Genomic DNA, 25,988 nt, shown 5'->3' with positions numbered 1-25,988 from the left:
TCAATCAATTTGAACTTTCAGAACACTGTCAATTGAACACAGTCACCAGAACACAAAGCAGAACCTAGACCTCTGCAACAACAACTAGATTCAACTACAACTTCAAATATCATATTCATAATGCATACGCTACTTCGATGTGTCGAACCAGCGTGTATATGCAATTTTACGAAAGCGAATTAGCGTACAGATCTGCAAATACTAACTTAAAACTTCACAGCTATTCTAGACTTCAGTCATACTCAGATCATAACATTTACAAAATAAAACATGCATCAGTATTCAAATCTAGACTATCCATGACTATAATTCATTTTAGATTCCGATCCATCATTAGATCTCATCCCTCATCAATTGCTAAGGTTCATCCTTAGTTCAGATCAAAGCACCATAAACCCATAACATGCATATTTGATCTAACACTTCATCAGATATTCAGTACTTGCACTCCTGGCCTAATGATCTTCTCCTCCTTATATACTCTTAGGCCTTTCTCAATACCTTGGACCAAAACCACTTAGGACCAATACCTTGGACCAAATACCTAGGGTCAATACCTTGGACCAAATACTTCGGACCAAGTACCTTGGACCAATACCTTGGATCAAAATACCTTGGACCAAAATACCTTGGTTTTCCAACATGTACGCGCTTTTCCTCCTGTGAAAGTGTGTATATATGTATACGCTCCTTTTGTTCTGTTAACCCGCGTGTATACGCTTCTTGGACAAAGTGAACCAGTGTATACCTCTCTTTCTTCAATATTTGGAGTCTGATCTGTAATCCTTTGCTGTTAACTTGCTGCACTATGAACTATCATGTGAGTAAGTTGCCATCAAGGACAACACTTGTATCATAATGCCAACAATGATGTATGTAGAGGGTACGCTCTGGGCAAGTATGCCAAAGCAGCGTTTTCCAGAAGTAACACTAGGGCTAAGAGTGTGCTAGGATTGATACACTCAGACATCTGCGGACCAATGTCCATAAAATCTCTTAGTGGTGCCGAATACTTCATCACCTTCATCAATGACCATTCCAGGAAGACTTGGATCTACTTTCTGAAAACCAAGGATGAGGTTTTTGGTCGATTCAAAGAGTTCAAGGCTCTAGTAGAGAATCTGACAGGAAAGAATATAAAAGTGTTGCGGTCAGACAATGGTGGAGAGTATGTTGACAAGGACTTCACTGATTTTTGTGCTAAGAAAGGCATCAAAAGGGAGTGGACAACTCCCTACAATCTGGAGTAGAATGGAGTAGCAGAAAGGAAAAACAGGACTATTGTGGAAGTAGCTAGGGCAATGTTGTATGATCAGGATATGCCTAAATTCCTGTGGGCAGAAGCATGCAGCACAAAAATTTATGTCCAGAACAGGACTCCTCACAGGGCATTGGGCAAAATCACTCCGGAGAAGGTCTTCATTGGGAAGACACTTGAAGTTATTCATTTCGGTATATTTGGCAGTTTAGTGTATTACTGTATACCCGAAGAGAAAAGAAATAAATTAGATCAAATTGCTGAGAAAGGATATCTTGTGGGATATAGCGAGAATGCTAAGGCATATAAAGTCTATCTTCCAGGGAGTAGGAAGGTAGTAGTTCGGTGGGATGTAAAGTTCATGGAGGATAGAGCTTTCAGGAAATCCTAAGACATGCCTTCCGAGGAGCAGTCAAAAGACGAGTCGTTGGTCGAACCACTTCAACCAAGCGGAAACAGTACCAGAAATTTTCTTGAAGACAAAGCTTCAGGACAGGAGGAATCTCGGGAAGAGGAAGAGCTGATAGATGTGCCTACTACTAGTGGAAGAACGAGCTGGGAACTCCGACAAATTCTATGGGATGCAAAAGACTTCATTGGTGCACCCAGGAATAGTAAAAGGGAGTGAAGGTAGCTAGACAAATACCAGGCCTTAGTAGCTCAGGTTGGGCAACCTTCTAGTTTTCAGGAGGCCGTTCAGCATCAAGTATGGGTGGATGCTATGGTGGAGGAATACAACTCTATAATGGTCAATGATGTCTGGGAAGTGGTACCTAGGCCTCGGGATAGAACAATGGTAGTTTCGAGATGGATCTACAAGGTCAAATATGTTGCATACGACAGTATGGAGAAATACAAAGCTAGGTTTGTGGCTAAGGGGTATGCTTAGAAGGAAGGGATAGAGTACGAAGAAACCTTTGCCCCAGTAGCTAGGTATACTTCTATTAGCACTGTGATATCTCTTGTAGCACAGATGGGGTGGGAGATTCATCAAATGGATGTCAAGACGACATTCCTGAAGGGGTAATAGAAGAGGAAGTATACATTGAACAACCAGAAGGTTTTGAGACACATGAGAAGAAATCTCATGTATGCAGATTAAAGAAATCCGTGTATGGGCTTAAATAGGCACCTAGGGCATGGTACGACCTAATTGATGGCTACTTGCAGAAGTTGGGGTTCTGCAAGAGTGATGCAGACCCTAATCTCTACTATCTGGTCGTAGAGAGTGAGCCTCTAATACTAGTGTTATATGTGGATGATTTCTTCCTGACAGGATCATCTAGGCTCATCAAAGACTGCAAGAAGAACCTAGCCACAAAATTCGACATGAAGGATTTGGGACAGGTGCATTATTTCCTGGAAATGGAAGTTTGGAAACAAAAGGGTGAGATCTTCCTGGGACAAGGGAGATATGCTACAGAAATCTTGAAGAGATCCAGGATGCAGGACTGTAGACCTATGGCTACTCCAATGATCACCAATTGGAAGAAGATTGATGCATTGGAAGATAAAGACGTTGATCCCACCTTGTATAGGCAGCTTATAGGGTCTTTGATGTATCTGGTTAATACCAGGCTAGACATTTGTTACGCTGTCAACATCCTCAGTCAGTTCATGGTGGAACCTAAGAGGGCGCACTGGGCAGCAGCCAAACATGTTCTTAGGTATGTACAAGGAATAGTCGAGCATGGACTATTGTACACCAGAGGCAATGACATCAGGCTAAGTGGGCTCACTGACGCAGATTGGGCTGGAAGTTCAGTAGATTGGAAAAGTAAAACTGGGTATTGTTTCAACATTGGATTAGGAATGACCTCCTAGTGTAGTAAGAAACAAAAAAATGTGGCTCTGAGCTCAGCTAAAGCAGAATATGTGGCACCTAACACAACTTTGTGCGAAGCCATATGGCTTAGCAAATTGCTTGTGAATCTATTCAGGAGAAGGATGGAAGCGACGAGGATCATGTGTGATAATTACAGTTGCATCAACCTCTCTGAGAATCCAGTATTTCATGATCGGTTGAAGCACATTGATATCAAGTGTCACTTTGTCAGAGACTGTGTCCAACAAGGGGCAGTACAGTTGAGGTACACTCTTATAGGAGAATAGGTGGCAGACATCCTCACTAAGGCTCTAGGAAGAACAAAGTTTGTTTATTTCAGGGAGAAGATGGGGATGGTAAAGAATCCATTTCAGTAGCAGAAATGGATAAGTGTCAGAAGTTGCAGTGCAAAAGTTAGCAATAACAATGCTATGGGCAACATGATGCAGCATGTTGAGATAGAGCTACAATACAGGTGCAGCAGTGGCAGTGACGATGTCATGGGCAGCAGTACAGGAAGCAGTAGTGCAGGGGATGTGAGGCAGCAGGCCAAGCATTAGCACAGGTACCGATGCGGAAGATTAATGTGATGTTTCTACACTGAAACATTGCTAGAGCACATTCCTCACTAAGAGGGAGTGTTGATTTTTGGTAACATCAGATGTGATCTAGCGTTGAAATTTGGAGGAAAGGCTAAGGCACATGAGATCTCCAAGACCCATAAATCGTTTTAAGAAATTCCACCCGAATGAGGAGTTATTAAAATAATTAATATTTTTAATGGGTTCCTAAGTCTAACTTAGGAAAATAAAAATATTAATGGGTATTCATAAAGATAAGGGTGAGAAGCTTCTAAGAGACGAGGATCAAGTCTGTTTTAATCTTAGCCGTTGATTTGTTAACAGGAAAAGTATAAGAGAAGACACACCGGCAAATACTCAGTATCCCAAGGAAAATCGATTCTCAGAGAGGAGATAGATTTCAGAGGGAGAGTTGCAGGGTGGAGAAAGAGGAGGGCATCAACAATAGCCAGTGACTGAGGAGGAGGTGACGCAGGGACATTGAGAGACAATCTAGAGGGAGATGCAACCCTAACGCAGGCTGATGCAGAGGGACGCAAATCTACGCAGAGTGACGCAAAAGTGGGAGAAGGGTCCCAAGGTGTTAGAAAGTTTCCAGGAGAAAGTCTCAGGTGTTTTCTCTCAGTTTCTTTGTAAAATCATTCCTTGTAAAGCGATTGTTGCTAAAGATTAATAAAACCCTCATCTGCTGCACCAGTTTTCCCACATTGGGTTTTTCCGGGGATAATTGTCCAAAAACAACTGTGTTGATGTGATTGGTTCTTGTGCATGTATATCACTGTTATTTTTTTTGTGTAATTATGTGATAACTGCAGTAGAATTTATTTTAATGTTTGTTGAAGGGATTTCGTAAATAACTTATTGTGAAGAATAAGTAGGTGAAATAAATCAGTTGTTGCAGTAGAATTTCCGGTTAGAAATTTTCACAAGGTGGTCCAGGTGCATCATCATCGTCTAATAGGTGGAACACGAGCAAGCAATAGGTGGAATTGAAGGATCCCATGAAGTGGCAATCTGCTCTGGGCTATGGTGGAGACACGTGGCTCTGAATGTTCTCCCTACCAACGCCAATATGACCATCCGGAGGGCTTGGACCCCTTATAGGGAGACCTAATCCAAGATGAAGACCCATCTGCAATCTTGAATAAGATCATATGCGTCCCCTCACGTTCCAGTACAACAGATCAATAGTGCAATTGAGTAAATGAGCTTACAAATCATGGCTCCAAGTGGACACTTCATAGTAGCATGCCCTTCCATAATGGGTTTTGAAATGTACAAGTGTCTCCAAGTTCAAGAAAAAGGTTAACCAAGGACCCTATAAGGTGGTTTCAACCTCTAAGGGGGTGACATGTCCATGGTACATCCGTTAAATGGCAGGTGGTACGTGATATAATAGTCGAATGGAGTGGGGCATCAGGGGAAGGCTCCAAGCCACATGCCACAGTTCAAGGGTCCCTATAATAAGGGAAGCCCACAATTGGATATATGAGTGTAGGAGGGAGAAACCATGTTGCATGAGTTACCCCAACCTTTGTTTTTCCACCCTACATATGCCTTTTGCCTTTTATTGATTTTCTTTTATAATTGCTTGGGGCTCCAAGGGATGAGAGCATGATGCGTAAGATAAAGCAGTGGATACCCCTTTGAAGTTGGGCATTTCATCGCACACCAGTGGTTGGGATATTATGGGTTCCTTAATGATGAAAGGGGTGGATATGAGGGACCCTAGGAACCAGGGGATGGCCATAATGATAGGGGAAGAGCTCATGTTTGGCTTTTGCTCACGTGCTAAATTTGTATGTTCCCGTCATATTTTTCTTTTTATGGTACATTTCCTGTTGAGAGTGGCCAAATTATGCTTTTTCTTTTCTTTTTAGCTGCATCAACCTTTGGAGCATCGTTCCAGGCCCGACCCAAGGTGTGGACAACCGTAGGGGGAAGCTAACTCCTTGTGGACCCATGGACAAATGTGGACCCGGACGGGAAATATGGTGAATGGGGTTATAATGAGCAGAGGGGGGTGATGTATATGGTGTCAGGAAGTGGGACCACACATAAAAAATCAGGGTTTCCCATGTAGTGACACCCCTAAAGCTAATAGCCAATAAAGAAGATCCCACGAGAATAGGATACAAGGCGAACCATCAAATTGGGCAGAGGAGACAAGAGTACAAAGTTCAAACGAAGCCCAATCTTCTGCTAAATTTCCCCACTTATCCATGCCCAAAAGTGTCCATGATAAGTAAACAAAAATACCCAACTACATAATGTAAAGCCATACCTTCAGGGTTGGAAGGCCCACCTTTAAATATATGATCATAACAGATGGGCGAGGGAGCATATGGGTAGCTTAGGTGGCGGAGATAGTGGCACATTGAGCTATCTAGTGGCTACAAGGGGTTGTTGGCTGCTAGCTAAGGACCATATAGGAGGAAATTTTTCTCCTATGGATACTACCCATGGGTGGTGGGTAAGAGGCCGACTTGTTGATAGCTAGTTGACTTGTTTTGGAGGCAGTGTTATGACACTTTTTGAGTCACAATAATTTTCTTGACATGATACAATATGCCTAATGGTGAATTTTGTATGTGACAAATGACTCTATTGACTTCTTGACTCTATGATAAACCCTAGAAGCACACAATGGGTGTCTGACCTATAAATAAATTGACCTTGAGCATGAAATCCATGCTACAAATATAATAATGATATTTTTTCTTTCTTTTTACAATATACAAGAATCCAAAGTACATTTCATATTTATGAAGACCGAATCTAGTTACATACTTCAACACTCCCTCTTAACTAGGGAGGTATTCATGGACATTCCCATACTGAAGAATTCTCATAAGAAGAGTCGGATTGGTAAGCCATCTGATAAGCTATCTTCTCAGCTTATATCTGTGCATCTCATCATATCAACCAACATTGTCATATAGCAAGGCCTTGACTAACAACTCTATCTCTCCACTAGATTAGAGCACAATGCTGGGGAGACCAATGATTTATAGACACCTTCATCATTGACTCTCAAGGCACATACCCCATCCGGATGTTCACAAGGTATGTCCTTCTAAGACCATTCCCATCTTGGATTTACACATCTTCATGGAATTTCCTCTTTCACTACTCTTGCGTATTGGATGCCCTACCACATCCTCAAAGAGTATCGGAATTCAGATGCTTACCCAATCCTCCATTCTTTCTTCATAATGAAGATAAGAATGATGTGTCTATCTCTCCCTCTCAATTAGGGAGGATCTACTCATGCCTATAAAAGGAATATAGCCAAACTCCCTCTTAACTAGGGAATTGTTTTTTAACAACATCTATCTGCTCTTTGGTGGAGATCATGGTACTATCAGTTGCTTGTAGAGCTCCTCTTTCTGCATCATGTCATGGATGAACTTCAACCGCTTCATTAGGGATCCATATTTTTCTAAAACTTCTCCGTAGAGCATCGTGTTGATTTTGTGGTAGCATCGGATGTGCTCTAGCTCTGAAATTTTGTGGAGGGGCTAGAATACATAAGATCTCCAAGACCCAAATATAGTTTGGAGAAATTCCACCCGGATTGTGAGTTATTAAAATAATTAATATTTTTAATGGGTTCCTAAGTCTAAACTTAGGAAAATAAAAATATTAATGGGTATTAATAAAAATATGTATGAGAAGCTTCTAAGAGGCGAGGATCAAGTATGTTTTAATCTTCGCTGTTGATTACGGACTTAAACTCGGTTGTTGATTCATCAACAGGAAAAGCATAAGAGGAGGCTTGATGGTCAGTTGGAGATGCACCAAGTGATCAGTCAATTCGATTTTTCTGGGGCGAGGTTTGATGAGAAAATCGAATAGGTGATTTGAGTTGCAGTGAGAGGGGCAGAAACAGAGATTTGGATCGGAAAGGAGTTCCGAGCCAAAGAGTACCAGACAGAGAGGAAGCAGTAGCATCAGAGGGGCAGTGTAGAGGCCTACGTAGCCCAAGAAGGGGCTCACGCAGTGCTGACACAAACCAAGAGGGTCTTTTGCAGTGGCAATGGAGGATATTCGTCAGAAGTTCGAGATTTTGTCGGAGAAGCAAGGTTCTAAGTCGGGAGGGATGAACAACAGTCTTCCTCCAACAAATCGATCCAGCAGAAGGGGTAACAGAGTCTCCTAGAGGCAAGACGCTGGCCCAAGCAGTGATTGTGCTGGGATTTCGCAGTGTTTGCCAGAGTTAGGCCGCTCAGTGGATCAGTTGTGACTTGGAGAACGAGGTAAACCCTCGTATGTATTTCTTGCTGTCGATATTTCTTTGAAAGGTTAGCCGGTGTGAGAGGCAACATGCTATACTCAGATTCTGCTTGCTTAATAATACAAACCCTCTATCTACTACACTGGTTTTCCTGCATTGGGTTTTTTCGGGGACGTGTTGTCCAAAAATAACGGTGCCCCTTGTGTGTTTGTCTCATCTATTGTTTCAGTTTATGGTCGATATGTCAGTGTAGTCTACAATAGCGTTTTTCATTACTGTTTATAAATTAAATAACTTGTTGAATGAAATAACAAGTAGGAGATGCTAAACCAGTAACTGCAGTAGGATTTCTGTGTCTAGATTAAGAAATTTTCACATCGTATCAGAGAATTGCAGATCATAGGACACTGAAGCCATTAGCCGAGAGATCCAGCGAAACTGCTACAGAGAAGCAACTGTCTCGAGTGACAACGCTGTTTCAGAGCTAGAGGAGCAGCTGAAGGAGTGATGCAGTGCCAGAGGAGTGATGCAAAGTCTCACGCAGTGCCTGCGTTAGCATTCTGAGCCAGTGTGGGGTGACGCAGTACCTGAGAGGAGCTCATGCAGTGATTGCGTCAACTCTCTGGGCCAGCGCAGAGCCTGAGAGGCTCAGGTCAGTCAGTTGCCAAGGCAGGAGAAGCAGTGCAAATTCAATCTGTGGTGCTGGTGGGACACTGTTGCTGTTGGTGAAAAATAGTTTGTGAGGAGACATAGCCGAGGTAGAGGGAGTCATTACCTTAGCAGATATCTTGCCAACGAAATTTAGATCTAGGTTGCTAAGCAACAATAAAGGAGGATTGGAAAGGAGTGATTCGACATTTGGTGAGAGGATTTCCGTGAAGGAAATAAGGACTCAGAGGGAGTCTGGAAAGAACTTGTTTCTTAGAGGATTTCTAGCGCCAAAGAATTCTAGATCTGAGTCTTGTTGGGGCAGCAGTAAGAGAGGGAGAAGAGAACCTGTTCTACACTTGTTTGAGTAGAGATGGTAGTCAATGGACTGAGGGATCAAGACATATTGGATGGAGCATCCAACTTTGTCATCTGGAAGGCCAGGATCCTGGCAGTCTTGGACAAGAATCCCATCAAGGATTATGCCTTGAAAGTGGTGGTTGTACCAGTTGATGTTGATCCTCTCAAGAAATACAAGGAGGCTCGAGCAAAGGCGTAGTGCATGATCCTCGACGGGGTCAAGAATCATGTGATCCCGCATATTACCAAAAAGGAAATGACAAGGGAAATGTGGGAGGCCTTGACCACCTTGTATGAGGGAACTTCAGTCCAACAGAAGATGTTGCTTGAGAACCAGCTGAGACAATATTCGATGTAGAAGGGAGAAGAAATCGATCCCTTCCTTCTCAGGTTGCAAGGGATTCGAGACCAGCTGACTTCTGTGGGGTCTACACTAGATCCTGAGTTCATGGTCATGACTGCTCTGAATCTTGTCATTGAAGACTTGGAGAACTTTGTCTAGAGCATCTTGGGCAGGGCTTCTCTTCTTATTTGGGAGGAGATGTGGGCAGCTCTTTAACAGGAAGAGATCAGGCGGTTAACCAAGGTAAGAAGTAGCGGCAAAGGAGTTAGAGCCAAGAAGGAGGAAGAGGAGGATGTAGCTCTTGCATCAACGCAATAGCTAGGGTAGCAAAAGACGAAAAATAAAGACATAACCAAAGTCAGATGCTTCAGGTGTGGGGAACTGGGACATTTCGCCACTTAGTGCCCTTAGAGGAAGGGCAAGGAAGAGAAGTCTGACAAGGAGGATGATGATGAGGATATTGCCATGAGTGCTCATGCACCTTTGGAGAAGAGGTGGGGTGACAGAGAGTCGGGAGGACTACACGAAAAGGGATAGGATCCTTGAGGTGTCCAAACTCTTGGATCACATATGGCTACGGGAGCCCTTAATGACAGTAGCAGATTGATGGAAGTTAGTTGGTGTGAGGGATGATGGAGCAACAATGGCAGGGCTAGAGTGCCATAGTCTGAAGCAGCGCAGTGGAGGTTGCAGTAGTGTGGGAGGCACAAAGAAGATTGCAGCGACGCAGTAGTAGCAGAGGGCCATCACAGATTAGCAGCAGAGGTAGCTTCAGCATCACGAGGCATCTAAACTGACCAACATGTCAGCTGTTTGGGTGGCTCTTCGGTTGCTTACTTCTCAGCAACTGAGTTGCAGTGCAGCAGTTAGCAGTGGCAGTGCTATTGGCAGCATGGTGCAACATTTTGAGAGGGAGCTGTAGTACAGATGCAGTAGTGGTAGTGGCAGTGTCATGGGCAACAGTATGGTGGATGAAAGGCAGCAGGCCAAGCATCAACAACACAGAGGATCGATGTCGTGGATCAGTGTGATGCTTCTAGTTGGAAGTATTGCTAGAGCACATTCCTCGCTAAGAGGGAGTGTTGATTTTGGGGTAGCATCAGATGTACTCTAGCTCCAAAATTTTGTGGAGGGCCTAGAATACATAAGATCTCCACGACCTAGAAATCGTTTGGAGAAATTCCACCCGGATTGTGAGTTATTAAAATAATTAATATTTTTAATGGGTTCCTAAGTCTAAACTTAGGAAAATAAAAATATTAATGGGTATTAATAAAAATATGGGTGAGAAGCTTCTAACAGGTGAGGATCAAGTCTGTTTTAATCTTAGCCATTGATTAGGGACTTAATCTCGGCCATTGATACATCAACAGGAAAAGTATAACAGGAGGCTTGAGAGTCAGTTGGAGATACACCAAGTGATCAGTCAGTTCGATTTTTTTGGGGCGAGGTTTGTTGAGAAAATCGAATAGGTGATCTGAGTTGCAGGGAGAAGGGAAGAAGCAGAGATTTGGATAAGAAAGTAGTTTCGAGCCAAAGAGTACTAGGCAGAGAGGCAACAATAGCATTAGAGAGGCAGTGTAGAGGCCTACGCAACCCAGGAAGGGGCTCACGCAGGCCAAGAGGGTCTCTTGCAATGGCAGTGTTGATTTGGGGTAGCATCGGATGTGCTCTAGCCACGAAAATTGGAGAGGCTAAAGCACATGAGATCTCCAGGACCTAGAAATGGTTTGGACAGAATCTAACCAGTTTGGAAGATATTAAAATAACTAATATTTTTAATGGAGTCCCTAAGTCTAAACTTAGGGAAAATAAAATATTAATGTGAATTAATATAAAACTGAGTTAGGATGGTTCAAAAGTCATGGATCAAGCCAGATCTAATTATAGTCGTTGATTAGGGACTTAATCTCGGTCGTTGATGGACCAACGAGAAAAGTATAAGAATAGGCTTGAGGGTCAGTTGGAAAACACACTGAGGGAGACCACTCAATTCGATTTCTGGAGTGGGGTTAGTTGAGAAATTCGAACTAGTGGTTTGAAAAGCAATAGGAGGTAGCAAGTACGGAGCAGAGAGTTAGGATCAACAATAGAAGACCAGCGCAAAGGCAGGAGAAGTAAACGCTGAGGCAGCAGGAGACTGCGCAGTCACTAGAGGGCCTGCGTGGGTGACGCAGAGAGGCCCAAGGTTGACGCAGACAAGCCAGGGTTGACTTAGACAAGTAGGGGCTGACGTAGAGTGTCTGGGAGCCACGCAGAGGTCAGCCAGGTTGACGTTGGGATTGGGAGAAGTGCTGGAGAATTTTTCTCTCTGTTGGGTAAGCCAATTTGGCACCCGGTTGTACTGAAGAATTGCTGAATAATAAAATCCTCCCTTGTTGAATCGGTTTTCCCACATTGGGTTTTTCTGGGGACCGTTGTCCAAAATATCTCTGTCGATGTGTTGATTCTTGTGCATGTGTTTGTTTCTGTATTATGGTGTGATATTTGTAGCAAAATTTATTTTAATGTTTATTGTAGGAATTTCATAAATAACTGATTGAAAATAAGTAGGCAAAGTGAATCAGATGTTGCAGTGAGAATTTTCACATGGTATCAAAACAAGTAATTAGAGATAGGAAGGGAAAATCAACGATGGGTTGAGGCCATGATACAAAGGCATCCACGTCAGCGGACTCGCACATATTTTTAGAAAATTGCACAAGAGATTTTGATTTCTCCATGTTGGCTTCTAGGATGGAAGAAGTGGCTTGTATGACTAGTTCTGCATCATCAGAAGTATGGTATATAGACAGTGGAGCCTCTTGGCATATGACGGGAACCAGGGAATGTTTCTTAGAGTATCGAGAAGAGAAGATCAACTTTCAAATCACCATGGGGAACAAGGCAATGTGTACTCTAGTAGGGAAGGGTACCATAGTTTTTCAACTAGAATCAGGAGAACGATTCCGCGCTACAAATGTGCTGCATGTACCAGGATTGGAGATGAACTTACTTTCCATGTCGCAACTTCAAGGCAAGGGCTATGACGTCTACTTCATCAAGGAGAAGGTATACATCCAACACCCGAGCTAGAAAAAGAAAGTGCAGATCGAGATCAAAAGTAACTAGAATCACCAATGGAACTAGTAGGCAGTCATCGAGACAAGGACTTGAAAAAATTATGGCATAGAAGAATGGGACATTTGCACCACGGGGCTCTGAGAATTCTCAGGAGCATTGTAACAGGAGTTTCGAATCTTAGTACGGAACGAGATGATGTATGCAGAGGATGTGCTCTAGGAAAGTATGCCAAGAAAGCATTTCCTAGGCGTAAACATAGGGCCAAGAGTGTATTAGGATTGATACACTCAGATATCTGCGGACCTATGTCCACCAAAGCTCTTAGTGGTGCCGAGTATTTCCTTACTTTCATTGATGACCACTCAAGGAAAACTTGGATTTATTTTCTGAAAACCAAGGACAAGGTTTTTTGTTGATTCAAAGAGTTCAAGGCTCTCGTGGAGAATCTGACTGGGAAGAAGATAAAATTTTTGCGCTTAGATAATGGAGGAGAGTATGTCGATAAGGACTTCATTGATTTTTGCGCTAAGGAGGGCATCAGAAGAGAGTGGACAGTTCCATACAATTCAGAGCAGAATGGAGTAGCAGAAAGGAAGAATAGGACTATTGTAGAAGCAGCTGGGGCCATGATGTATGATCAAGATATGCCACAATTCCTGTGGGAAGAAGCATGCAACACAACAGTCTATGTTCAGAATAGAACTCATTGTGGGTTGGGCAAGATTACTCTAGAGGAAGTTTTCACAAGGAAGACGCTTGAATTCAATCATTTCAAGATATTTGGGAGTTTAGCACATTGCCGCATACTCGAGGAAAAGAGGAAAAAGCTGGATCAAACTGCAAAAAAGGGATATCTAGTGGGATATAGCGAGAAGGCTAAAGCATACAGAATCTATCTTCCAGGGAGCAGGAAGGTAGTGGTTCGAGAAGATGTAAAGTTCATGGAGTACAGGGCTTTCAGAAAATCTCATGAGCTACCTTCCGAGGAGCAATCAAAAGAAGAGCCATTGGTTAAACCTCTTCAACCAACAGAAGTAAAGAATTCTTCCTCGGATCAGGAAGATTCATAGGATGAGGAGGAGCTAACAGAGGCACCTGCTAGTAGAGGAAGAACTAGTAGGGAACTTCGTCAGATTCTGCGAGATGCAGAGGACTTCATCAATGCGCCAAGAAACAATAAGAGGCAACGAAAACAACTAGATTGATATCAGGAATTAGTAGCTCAGGATGGGGAGCCCGCCAGTTTCTAGGAGGCAGCTCAACATCAGGTTTGGCTAGATGCAATGGTAGAGGAGTACAACTCCATAATGGTGAACGATGTCTGGGAGGTAGTGCCAAGGCCTCAAGACAAATCAGTAGTAGGTTCGAGATGGATCTACAAGATCAAATACGCTGCAGATGACAATGTTGAGCAATGAGAAATACAAGGCCTTGTTTGTGGCTAAGGGATATGCTCAAAAGGAAGGAATTGACTACGAAGAGACCTTCGCCCCGGTAGCCAGGTATACATCTATTAGGAGGACCGTGATATCTCTTGCAGCTCAAATGGGGTGGGAGATTCATTAGATGGATGTCAAAACAACTTTTTGAATGGGGTAATTGAAGAAGAGGTATACATTGAACAACCAGAGGGCTTTGAGACACATGAGAAGAAGTCTCATGTATGCAGATTGAAGAAAGCCTTGTATGGGCTGAAACAGGTACCTAGAGCGTGGTATGGTCGAATCGATGGCTACTTGCAGAAGATGGGATTTGTCAAGAGTGACACGGATCCGAATCTCAACTATCTGGTTATAGCGAATGAGTCGCTAATCTTAGTATTGTATGTGGATGATCTCTTTCTGATAGGATAATCCAGGCTCATTGGGGACTGCAAGAAGATTCTAACCAAAGAATTTGAGATGAAGGATTTGGGACTAATGCATTACTTCCTAGGGTTGGAAGTTTGGCAGCAAAAGGGAGAGATCTTCCTTGGGCAAGGGAGGTATGCTACAAAAATCTTGAAAAGATTCAGGATGGAGGACTGTAGACCCATGGCTACTCCAATGATCACCAACTTGAAGAAGACTGATGCATCAGAAGACAAGGATGTTGATCCCACCCTATACAGGCAACTCATAGGGTCCCTGATGTATTTGGTCAATACCAGGCAAAACATTTTCTACGTTCTCAACACCCTCAGTCAGTTCATGGTGGAACCGAAGAGGGCACACTGGGAAGCAACCAAACACGTTCTCAGGTATTTACAGGGAACAGTCGATTATGGACTCTTGTACACCAGGGGTAATGATATAAGATTGAGTGGATTTACTGATGCAGATTGGGCAGGAAGTTTATTGGATCAGAAAAGTACCTTTGGGTACTGTTTCAACATTGGATCAGGAATGACTTCTTGGTGCAGTAGGAAATAGAAGTCCATGGCTCTGAGCTCATCTGATGCAGAATATATGGCGGCGAGCACAACTTTGCGTGAGGCCATATGGCTTAGAAAACTGCTTGTGAACCTATTCAGAAGGAAAATGGAGGCGACCAGGATCATCTGCGATAATTAGAGTTGCATCAAGCTCTCTGAGAATCCAGTGTTTCATGATCGGTCAAAGCATATTGATATCTGGTGTCACTTTGTCAAAGACTGTGTCCAATGAGGAGCTGTACAGTTGAGCTACACTCGTACAGGAGAACAGGTGGCGGACATCCTCACCAAGGCCCTTGGAAGGACAATGTTTGATTACTTTAGGGAAAAGATGGGGATGATAAAGAACCTGTTTCAATATCAAAAATGAGGGTGATAGCAGCACAAATGCAGAGGGAGTTGCAGTGCCGATGTAGTGTTGGGAGAAAAGGATGAGTAACAATACGGATGCAGAGGGAGCTGTCGTACAGATATAGCAGTGGCAGTAGCAGAGCCATGGACAACAGTATAGGATGCAACGATGTGAAGGATGTTGGGTAGGGAGGCTTAGCATCAGCACATGGACCAATGCCGGATGATCATGGTGATACTCATTGAGGAGTATTACTAGACCACAGTCCTCGCTAAGAGGGAGTGTTGATTTGGGGTAGCATCGGATGTGCTCTAGCCACGAAAATTGGTGGAGAGGCTAAAGCACATGAAATCTCCAAGACCCAAAAATGGTTTCGACAAAATCTAACCAGTTTGGAAGATATTAAACTAATTAATATTTTTAATGGAGTCCCTAAGTCTAAACTTAGGGAAAATAAAATATCAATGTGAATTAATATAAAACTGAGTTCGAATGGTCCAAAAGTCATGGATCAAGCCAGATCTAATCTTAGCCATTGATTAGGGACTTAATCTTGGCCGTTGATGGACCAATGAGAAAAGTATAAGAAGAGGCTTGAGGGTCAGTTGGAAAACACACTGAGGGAGACCAGTCAGTTCGATTTCTAGAGCGGGGTTAGTTGAGAAATTCGAACTAGTGGTCTGGAGAGCAGCAGAACGCAACAAGTATAGAGCAGAGAGTTAGGATCAGCAACAAAAGACTAGCGCAGAGGCAGGAGAGGCAGACATAGGGCCTTTCAAGCAGACGCTGAGGCAGTAGGAGACTGCGTAGTCACTAGAGGGCCTGCATGGGTGACGTAGAGAGGCCCAGGGCTGATGCAGACAAGCCAGAGCTGACACAGACAAGTAGGGGCTAACACAGCGTGTCTGGGAGCCACGTAGAGGTCAGCGAGGCTGACGTTGGGACTGGGAGAAATTTTGGAGAATTTTTCTGTCTATTGGGTAAGCCAGTTTGGCACTCGGTTGTACTGAATAATTGCTGAATAATAAAATCCTCTCTTGCTGCACCAGTTTTCCCACATTGGGTTTTTTCGGGGACTGTTGTCCAAAATATCTTTGTCGATGTGTTGATTCTTGTGCATGTGTTTGTTTCTGTATTATGGTGTGATATTTGCAACATAATTTATTTTAATGTTTATTGAAGGAATTTCATAAATAACTTATTAAAAATAAGTAGGCAAAGTAAATCAGATGTTGTAGTGATAGAATTTTCACAGGCAGTGGAGGATATTCGTCTGAAGTTCGAGATTTTGCCGGAGAAGCAAGGTTCTAAGCTAGGAGGGATGAACAACAGTCTTCCTTTAGCAAATCGATCCAACAAAAGGGGTCATGCAGTCTCCTAGAGGCAAGACGTTGGCCCAAGCAGTGATTGCGCTGGGATTTCACAGTGTTTGCCAGAGTCAGGCCACTCAGTGGATCAGTTGTGACTTGGAGAACGAGATAAAACCCTCATATGTATTTCTTGCTGCCAATATTTCTCGGAAAGGTTAGCCGGTGTGAGAGGCAACATGTTGTACTCAAATTCTGCTTGCTTAGTAATACATACCGTCTATCTGCTGCACCGGTTTTCCCACATTGGGTTTTTCTGGGGACGTGTTGTCTAGAAATAATGGTGTCCCTCATGTGTTTGTCTTATCTATTTTTTTAGTTTATGATCTGTATGTTAGTGTAGTCTGCAATGGTGTTTTTCATCACTGTTTATAAATTAAATAACTTGTTGAATGAAATAACAAGTAGGAGATGCTAAACCAGTAACTGCAGTAGGATTTCTGTGTCTAGATTCAAAATTTTTCACACATCGGCCAGCTTCTGTATCACTTTCCTTCAACAAAACATAGTGTTGAACCAATAGTTATGTGATCCTGCTCTTCATCGAAAAGTGATCTTCTTTGTCATCATTTGGCTATCCTTCATACTGCTACCTCTTCCAAGTCATGTTTCTTTTAGGATCTTCCGTCCAATCTCATGAGTATTAGTTGTAGGTGACTTTCTAAAACCCTCTTTCAGTAGCCTTGTTTCAATTCAACTGAATGTTTTCAAAAATAAAAATGAACATCAAATCAAAATTACCTTTTTATGATGGCCCTTTCGTCATAACATTAGCTTCTTGCAACATCAACACATCTATGAATCCATCTCCAAGACATTCATTACCAAGGTTCTCCTTTTCCAGCATACATATCAGGGTCTTCATACCTTCTTAATGGAGATGTCATAGCTAATCCTCCTTGATATCAGATGTTGATCACTTATCTTATCTTATGTGATTATAGATGCATCTTCTCATGAAGTCTTGTTTCATCTTCTTCACATATTGCTTCCTCAGGATCTTCTATACATAGTTCCTTCATCATAGGAACCATAGTTGCCAACCACCTCATATTCTTTATGAGGTCATGTTATGTTGATTTCATCTTGTCAATATGTAGAAGAGTTAAAGGCACATTGTCTACTTGCCTTCATGCATCATTCTAATGGAAGAGTTTCTTCTTCTCTCATCATGTTTATGAGATAGAGTATTCAATCATTCTATCTGCAACTATATGATGACACGACTTTATCTATCTATTACCAAATATATACATCCTTTTCCTTTATGTGATCATCTAGACTTTCTTCCAGCAACTTGTTTTCCTTGCATGAAGATGAAAGTACTTCAACCAACTTGACATGCTGAACATATTTGTTTCATACCGTCATCGTTCTAAACTGTGGATCCCACATTATGTGGAATGTAGACTATCTGCGAGACGCTTCTTCTAAGTAGAGGTGAATCTTTTAACAAAGGTTCCAATGGAAGATCTTGATGATCCTCATTTTGCAATGCTCCTTTCTAATGATGATGATGTATGATAATCTCTTTATCTTATATCTTGTTGGATGACTTTCTTTCAACCATACAAGCTGCTTGCTTCGGTTATTCTTCTATGCTTCTAATGGAGTTGCCATGTGTCATGGAGAAAGCTTCAACCATATCAACTTCTACTTCAAATTTCCTTCCATACTTCTATGATGATGTTATGAGCTACTTCCTTTCTATCATGATGACTATTTATGATGCCATCTCAATTATTGCTACAACACATCCTATCATACTTTCCATCATAACTGCTATCTTCTACAAACTGAAAAGGACTTAAGTATATGAAGCTATTCTTGATTTTTGGTAGCATCGGATGTGCTCTAAGTCTCAAAATTAGCAGGGAGGCTAAACACATGCATTCTCCAATACCCAAAAATCGTTTTGGGAAATTCCACCTAGAGACAGTTTTATTAAAATAATTATTTATTTTAAATGAGACACTAAATCTAAACTTAGGAAATTAAAATAATTAATGGGCATCAATCTAAACTGTGGGTGAAATTTCCAGAAGAAGGCGGAGATCAAGTCAATATGATCCTAACCATTGATTAGAATTGAATTTGGGCCATTGATTGATCAACGAGAGGATTATAAGAGGAGGCTTGATGGGCACTTGGAGAACACACCAGAGGCAGATATTCAGTTACCCGAGTAAGATCGATTTTCTCACTAGTCGAAGTTCGGCACGAGAAAATCGAATCAGAGGGAGAGTTGCAGGTGAGAAAGGAAGAGAGGGCATCAACATCTTTCAAGAGTGCAAGGCAGCAAGACGCAGAGCAGGAACATGGTGACACAGAAAGAGGCAGTGCAGAGGCAGATTGACGCAGAGCCTGCGTGGGCAGCTAGACGTTGGGCCAATGTGAGAAGTTTGACGTAGAGGGATGCAAAAGGATTCTGGGGAAGAGGAGTACTTCACCTGGATCAGAAATTTGTCAGGAAGCGTATTTAAAATTTCTCACTCCTGTTTTGCTGGTTGTAATTTGTACATGAGAATTTGCTGAAGAATAATAAAGAAACCCTCATCTGCTGCACCGGTTTTCCCACATTGGGTTTTTCCAGGGACGATTGTTCAAAAATAACTGTCATTGTGATTGCATTTGTGCCAGTATTTTTCCTTACATTTACTTTTTGCAATATTTTTAATTGTGAAGGCTGGAGTAGAATATATTTCGATATTTGCTGTAAGAACACTGTGAATAACTTATTTATGAGATAATAAGTAGAAGAATTAATATTAATCACTATAGTAGGATTTCTATTTAGAAATTTTCACATGGTACCATAGCTAAGGGAAATCAGAAGGAAGAAGTCGGAAGACCCAACGTTGAAGGAAGAAAGGAATTCAAAATTCCTGTAGGGGCAGTAATTCGAATCTCCAAAGGGCTTCTGCAGTTCAGAGCCAAGAGGATTAGATTTCGTGGGAAAACTCTCTCTGAGTGAGTCGACAGAGAGGTAAGTCTTTTCAATCGAAATTTGTCAGTGGTAGAAGGAACAATGCAGTAGAAGATTTAACCAGAGGGGTTGTCTCAGGTGGGATGCAGTTTTTCCTGCAATAGTTGTTGGGACAGGTTAGCGTCGGAAATTGGCACAATATGGATACTCCTTGTGTCTGAGAGTTATCTACCAAATTAGATGAAGAATTCACATGCCTAGCAAATTCAGCGTCCGCAGATGTTTGGTACATTGATAACGGGGTTTCAGCTCATATGACTGGAGTACGAGACATTTATCGAGCTATCAAGAAGAACAAATGGACTTCCAAATCACTATGGGAAACATAACGAAATGTACTCCAGTAGGAAGAGGCACCATAGCATTTCAGACGGTAGTAGGGACTAACATCTGAGCCACTAATATTCTGCATGTGCTAGGATTAGGAATGAACTTGATTTCAGTGTCCCAGTTACAGTACAAGGGATACAATGTATACTTCATGGGAAAGAAAGTATATGTCAAGCATCCGAGCTGGAAGAAGAAAAGGAAAATTGGGATTCGAAGGAACAAAATGTATAGGTTGCAACTTGAGTCACCAATGGCATTGATAGGTAACAACTATAATGGTGAAAAGGAGTGAAATGAATTATGGCACAGGTGAATGGGGCATTTACATCATGGAGCACAGAGGATGCTCAGAGAGACTGTTACAGGAGTACCAGTCCTTAGTAGTGAACATGATGACTTATGCAGAAGATGTGTACTAGGGAACTACGCTAAAGCAATTTTTTCCAGAAGTAACAATAGAGCAGAATGTGTATTAGGATTAATACACTCAGGTATTTGTGGTCTTATGTCCATAAGAGCTCTTGGTGGTGGCGAATACTTCGTCACCTTTATTGATGATCACTCCAGAAATACCTGGATCTATTTCTTAAAGACCAAGGTTAAGGTCTTTGATTGTTTTCGAGAGTTTAAAGCTCTTGTTGAAAATATGACGGGGAAAAAGATAAAGGTATTGCGTTCAGATAATGGTGGAGAATATACGGACAAATACTTCACAGATTTCTGCGCAAAGGAGGGCATCAAAAGAAAGTGGACAACTCCATATAATCCAGAGCAAAATGGAGTTGCAGAACGAAAAAATAGAACTATTGTTGGGGCAGCCAAAGCTATGTTGTATGATCAGGATCTACCTAGGTATCTATGGGTAGAGGCTTGCAACATAGCAGTGTATATCTAGAATAGAACTCCTCATAGAGCATATGGGAAGAAAATGCCTGAAGGGGTCTTCACAGGGAAGAAGCTGGAAGTCAATCATCTCAAGATATTCGGAAGCGTGGCTTATTGTCACATTCCAGACGAGAAGCGCAGTAAACTAGATCAGACTGCAGAAAAAGGGTATCTCGTAGGATACATCGAGATCTCAAAGGCATACAAGATCTACATTCCTAGCAATAGGAAGATTGTAGTGAGATGGGATGCAAAGTTCATGGAGGACAAAGATTTGAGGAAATGTCGTGAGATGCCTGCAGAGGATCAGTCAGGATATGTTCCATTAGTCCAAGAGCAATAGGGGTAGCAAGGAGGACAAACACCTGGATCGAGTACAGTGATCAGTACCAATATCTCCTTAGAAGGAGGAAATGTAGATAGTTCTCAACAGATGGAACACCAGGATCAGGAGGAGGAGTTGGTTGAGCCTCCCACCACCAGTGGTAGAACTAGCAGAGAAGTACGATAGACACTAAGGGACGCAGAGAAGTTTGTTGGAGCTCCTAGAACCGAGAAAAGGCAGCGTAGACAACCTGACAGATACAAACATTGGTAGCTTAGGTTGAAGAACCATCTAGCTTTTAGGAAGCTGTTCAACACGAAGTATGGGTGGATGCCATGGTCGAAGAATACAACTCTATCATGACGAATGATGTCTGGGAAGTAGTACCTAGACCATAAGATAGATCAGTTGTAGGATCACAATGGATCTACAAGATCAAGTATGCTGCAGATGGTAGTATAGAGAAGTGCAAGGCAAGGTTCGTGGCAAAGGGGTATGCTCAGAAAGAAGGAATAGACTATGAAGAGACCTTCACCCTAGTTGCTCGATACACCTCTATCAGATCCGTTATATCCGTAGCAATTCAAATGGGATGGGAGATTCACTAGATGGATGCCAAGACAACATCCTTGAACGGGGTTATAGAAGAGGTGTATATAGAACAACCCGAAGGCTTTGAAACTCATGAGAAGAGAACTCATGTTTGTAGAAGAAATCCCTGTATGGGCTCAAGTAGACGCCCAGATCATGGTACAGTCGGATTGATAGTTACTTGCAACAATTGGGATTTGTCAAGAGTGATGTTGATCCCAATCTCTACTATTTGATGGTAGAGAATGAGCCACTTATTTTGGTATTATATGTAGATGACTTGTTCCTAACTGGGTCATACAGGCTCATACAGGATTGAAAGAAGAATCTTGAAGCTGGATTCGACATGAAGGACATGGGGTTGATGCATTATTTTCTGGGGTTGGAAGTTTGGTAGAAGAATGGGGAGATCTTCCTTGGAAAAGGAAGATATGCTACAAAAATTCTGAAGAGATTTAGAATACAGTATTGTCGACCCATGGCTACACCCATGATCATCAATTAGAAGAAAATAGATGCACCAAGAGACAAGTAGACCCCACCTTGTACAGACAACTTATTGGGTCGCTTATGTATCTAGTCAACGCTAGGCTGGACCAAAAAGGGTAGAACCAAAAAGGATGCATTGGGTAGCAACTAGGCACATTCTTAGGTATGTGCGTGGAACAGTCGGATATGCATTGAAATACTCCCGAGGGGAGGACATCAGATTGAATGGATTCACAGATGCAAATTGGGCAGGTAGTTTAGTAGACCGAAAAAGTACCTTGGGGTAGTGCTTTAGTGTTGGATCAGGGATGATATCTTGGTGTAGCAAGAAGCAAATATCGGTAGCTTTGAGCTTAGCAAAAGCAGAATATATGGCAGCCAACACAACTACGTGTGAAGCTATATGACTCAAAAAATTGCTTGTGAGCTTGTTCAGAAAAAGGATGGAGGCGACCAGGGTTTACTGTGATAATCAAAGTTGTATCAAACTCTTTGAGAATATAGTATTTCATTATCAGTCGAAACACATAGATATCCGATGCCACTTTATCAGAGACTGTGTTTAGCATGGGGTTGTACAGCTACAGTCTGTCACCACAAGAGAGCAGGTAGTTGATATACTCAAAAATGCTCTCGAAAGAGCTAAGTTCACTTAGTTCAGAGAGCAGATGGGTATGGTAGAAAATCCATTTCAGTAGTAGTAGTAGTTTGCACTGCAGGGACAGTTGGTAGTGGCAGTGCCAACAACAACACAGATGCATCAATTCAGAGGGAGTTGCAGTACGGATGCAGTGTTGACAGTGGCAGGGTCAGCAGCAGTACAGATGCAACATTTGCGCAGAGGTTGGCGGACAACATGATAGACATCAACAACGTAGAGGGAGATGTTACAAGACAGAGTGATGCTTCAGCAGGTTGCATTGCTAGAGCACATTCCTCGCTAAAATGGAGTGTTGATTTCTGGTAGCATCAGATGTGCTCTAAGTCTCAAAATTGGTAGGGAGGGTTAGACACATGCATTCTCCAATACCCAGAAATTGTTTTGGGAAATTCCACTTGGAGACAATTTTATTAAAATAATTAATTATTTTTAATAGGACTCTAAGTTTAAACTTAGGAAATTAAAATAATTAATAGGCATTAATCTAAACTGTGGGTGAAATTTCTAGAAGAAGGCGGAGGTCAAGTCTATATGATCCTAGCCATTGATTAGAATCTAATCTGGGCCGTTGATTCATCAACAAGAGTATTATAAGAGGAGGCTTGATGGGCACTTGGAGAACATACCAGAGGCAGATACTCAGTTACCCGAGTAAGATCAATTTTCTCACTGGTCAAAGTACGGCAAGAGAATATTGAACCAGAGGGAGAGTTGCAGGTGAGAAAGGAAGAGAGGGCATCAACATCTTTTTAGAGTGCAAGGCAACAAGACACAGAGCAGGAACAGGGTGATGTAGAAAGATGCAACGCAGAGGCAGATTGACGTAGAGCATGCGTTGGTAGCTAGACACTGGCCAATGTGAGAAGTTTGACGCAGAGGGACGCAAAAGGATTCCAAGGAAGAGGAGTACTTCACCTGGATCAAAAATTTGTCAGGAAGCATTTGTAAAATTTACTCCTGTTTTGCTGGCTGTAATTTGTACATGAGAATTTGCTGAAGAATAATAAAGAAACCCTCATCTGCTGCATCAGTTTTCCCACATTGGGTTTTTCCAGGGACGATTGTCTAAAAATAACTGTCATTGTGATTATATTTGTGCTAGTATGTTTCCATACATTTACTTTCTTCAATATTTTTAATTGTGAAGGCTGTAGTAGAATATATTTCGATATTTGCTGTAAGAACACTGTGAATAACTTATTTCTGAGATAATAAGTAGAAGAATTAATATTAATCACTGCAGTAGGATTTCTATTTAGAAATTTTAACAGTTATCTCAGTCATAGTAGAGGTCTTTCACTTCCTCCTTCTTGGACTTCTGCTTTTCAGGTTCTTCCACTTCTTCGGTGACATGGGTTTCATTTCTTTCTTTTCTCTTGTTGTCCTTCTTGAGTTTAGCACAATTCCTTTTGAAATGCCCATATTCATTACATTCATAGCATTGAATCTTTGACATGTTGATCTTCTTTTGAAATCTTTTTTGAGACTTCCTTTTCTTCCTTGCCATAGCTGCAAATGCTGGTGTTTGTTCACTTGATCCAACATCATTCTTTGCCTTTAATATGGTTTCTTCAATCTTGCATAATGACCATAGATCATTGAATGGGGTGGTTTCTTTCTTTCCATAGATACTTGACACAAAGTCACCCTATTGATCTGTTAGTGCATTGATCACAATGGTGTTCATTTCTCAATCAAGCATTACTTCTTGTAGCTCTTGTAGTTGATCTCTTATTTGAGATACCTTCATAAGGTATGGGGTTACCCCTTCATCCTTTGATACCTTCATCTTGTATAGTTCGGTTCTTAACGATATAATTTCTCATGTAGTACATACAGAAAACATTTATACCATCTTATTATAAATCTCTTTTGATGTTTGCAACTTTGCTACATAAGGGATGAGGAAATCATTGATTGACTCAATAAGGATCCTTTGAGCTCTTACTTCTCCTTTCATATGCTTGAGATTGCTCTTGAAAAGGTTTGGTGATAGAAACTGTGACATATTCACCAACTTCATTTTCTACAAGTATTAAATCTATTCTCTTCTTCCATGCAAGGTAATTCCATGACCCCACAAGTTTGTTGTTCTCCTTGCAGAAATAAGTCATTGTAGATTGAGATATAAAATATAGAATACTTACTTATCAAGTAAAGATGCTCCTTTGATGATGATATCTTCAACTTGATGCCTTCTTGATGATGTTGACTTCTACTACTCCTTTGTTGTTGAAGATGCTTCCTTGATGATGATTGCTTGATGATATTCTTCAAGGATGGTTGAGATGTAATCCTTTCTTCAATGTGAGGGAGGTCACTTTGATTTCTTTGGGGATGATGAAGTGCTCTTTCTTGCTTCCTTTGGTTGATGGTTGTAGAATGTGTAATCTTCCCAAGAATTCTTCAAGTGTAGGGTCCTTCTTTGAATGGAGGTAGGGTCTTTGAGGTCTTTTTCTTCTTTCAAGAGTTGTGATGATGTGATCCTTGTGATATGATGGATAGTCCTCCTTGATGCTCTCCTTATGCTCGACCCTTATCAATCCTTCTTCAATTGGATGATCTTCAAGCTGCCTTTCTTTGTTGTAGTCACCTTAGCTTTGATACCATGTTTAGAAATCAAGGGCAACTAGATTAGGGTGATTTCTCTTACTTTGATAACTGCTTGTGATGTTCTTTTAATTAACTTGATGTACTTTGTAGTTAGCTTCTTCTTTACTTGATTATTATAGTGTTCTTTATCATCAAACAACTACCAAACAATGAAGATCAATGAGACAAGAGGCCACAAGATATAGTTTGCAATCCAAGGCCAAAACCTCTCCTCATGAGAGGAAAACCCACAAGAATTCTTCTCTTCTTATAGAATCTTCAAATGACGAATTCCAAGACCTAAAACCCTTGTTAAAGACCCCTCCAAGACCAAGTCAACTTCTTTCTTGATGAGCTTGTCCTTCAAAGTCAACCTAGGTCAAACTTGCTTCAATTTTTCAGATTTTGGCCTTACTTCAAAATTACGACTTCTATTACAGGTCTGCATCTTTCGGCCTTCCTGCAGTAGCTGATTTTCACACATGTGAATAGCTTAGCGTAGAATTAGTGTACTTCTGTCCTTCGCTTGGCTTGGACTTCTCTTCTTAGTATTTCGGTTTGCAAGAATGATCCTTTTGATACTAAATTTCGGTACTTTTAATGTCTGCAATTTATAACTTTACAAACCCTAGTTGCAACTCGTACGTGTGAGAGATATAGGCTCAAAAACAAGCTTCTAAAC

General features: G+C 41.6%; 1 protein-coding gene across 4 annotated transcripts in view; it reads left to right on the top strand.

Annotated features, from left to right (window-relative positions):
- LOC149217804 (uncharacterized) overlaps positions 1–25,988 on the top strand; it is a 164,738-nt gene that overhangs the window by 65,817 nt on the left and 72,933 nt on the right. The window lies entirely within an intron of this gene.

Source organism: Pinus tabuliformis, chromosome 1_1 (assembly GCF_031772625.1).
Source record: "Pinus tabuliformis cultivar Carrire ecotype Pingquan chromosome 1_1, CPIR1, whole genome shotgun sequence".
Classification (NCBI taxonomy): Eukaryota; Viridiplantae; Streptophyta; class Pinopsida; order Pinales; family Pinaceae; genus Pinus; species Pinus tabuliformis.
Note: the sequence above shows the minus strand (reverse complement) of the source record. Positions and strands in the feature narration are given on the sequence as shown.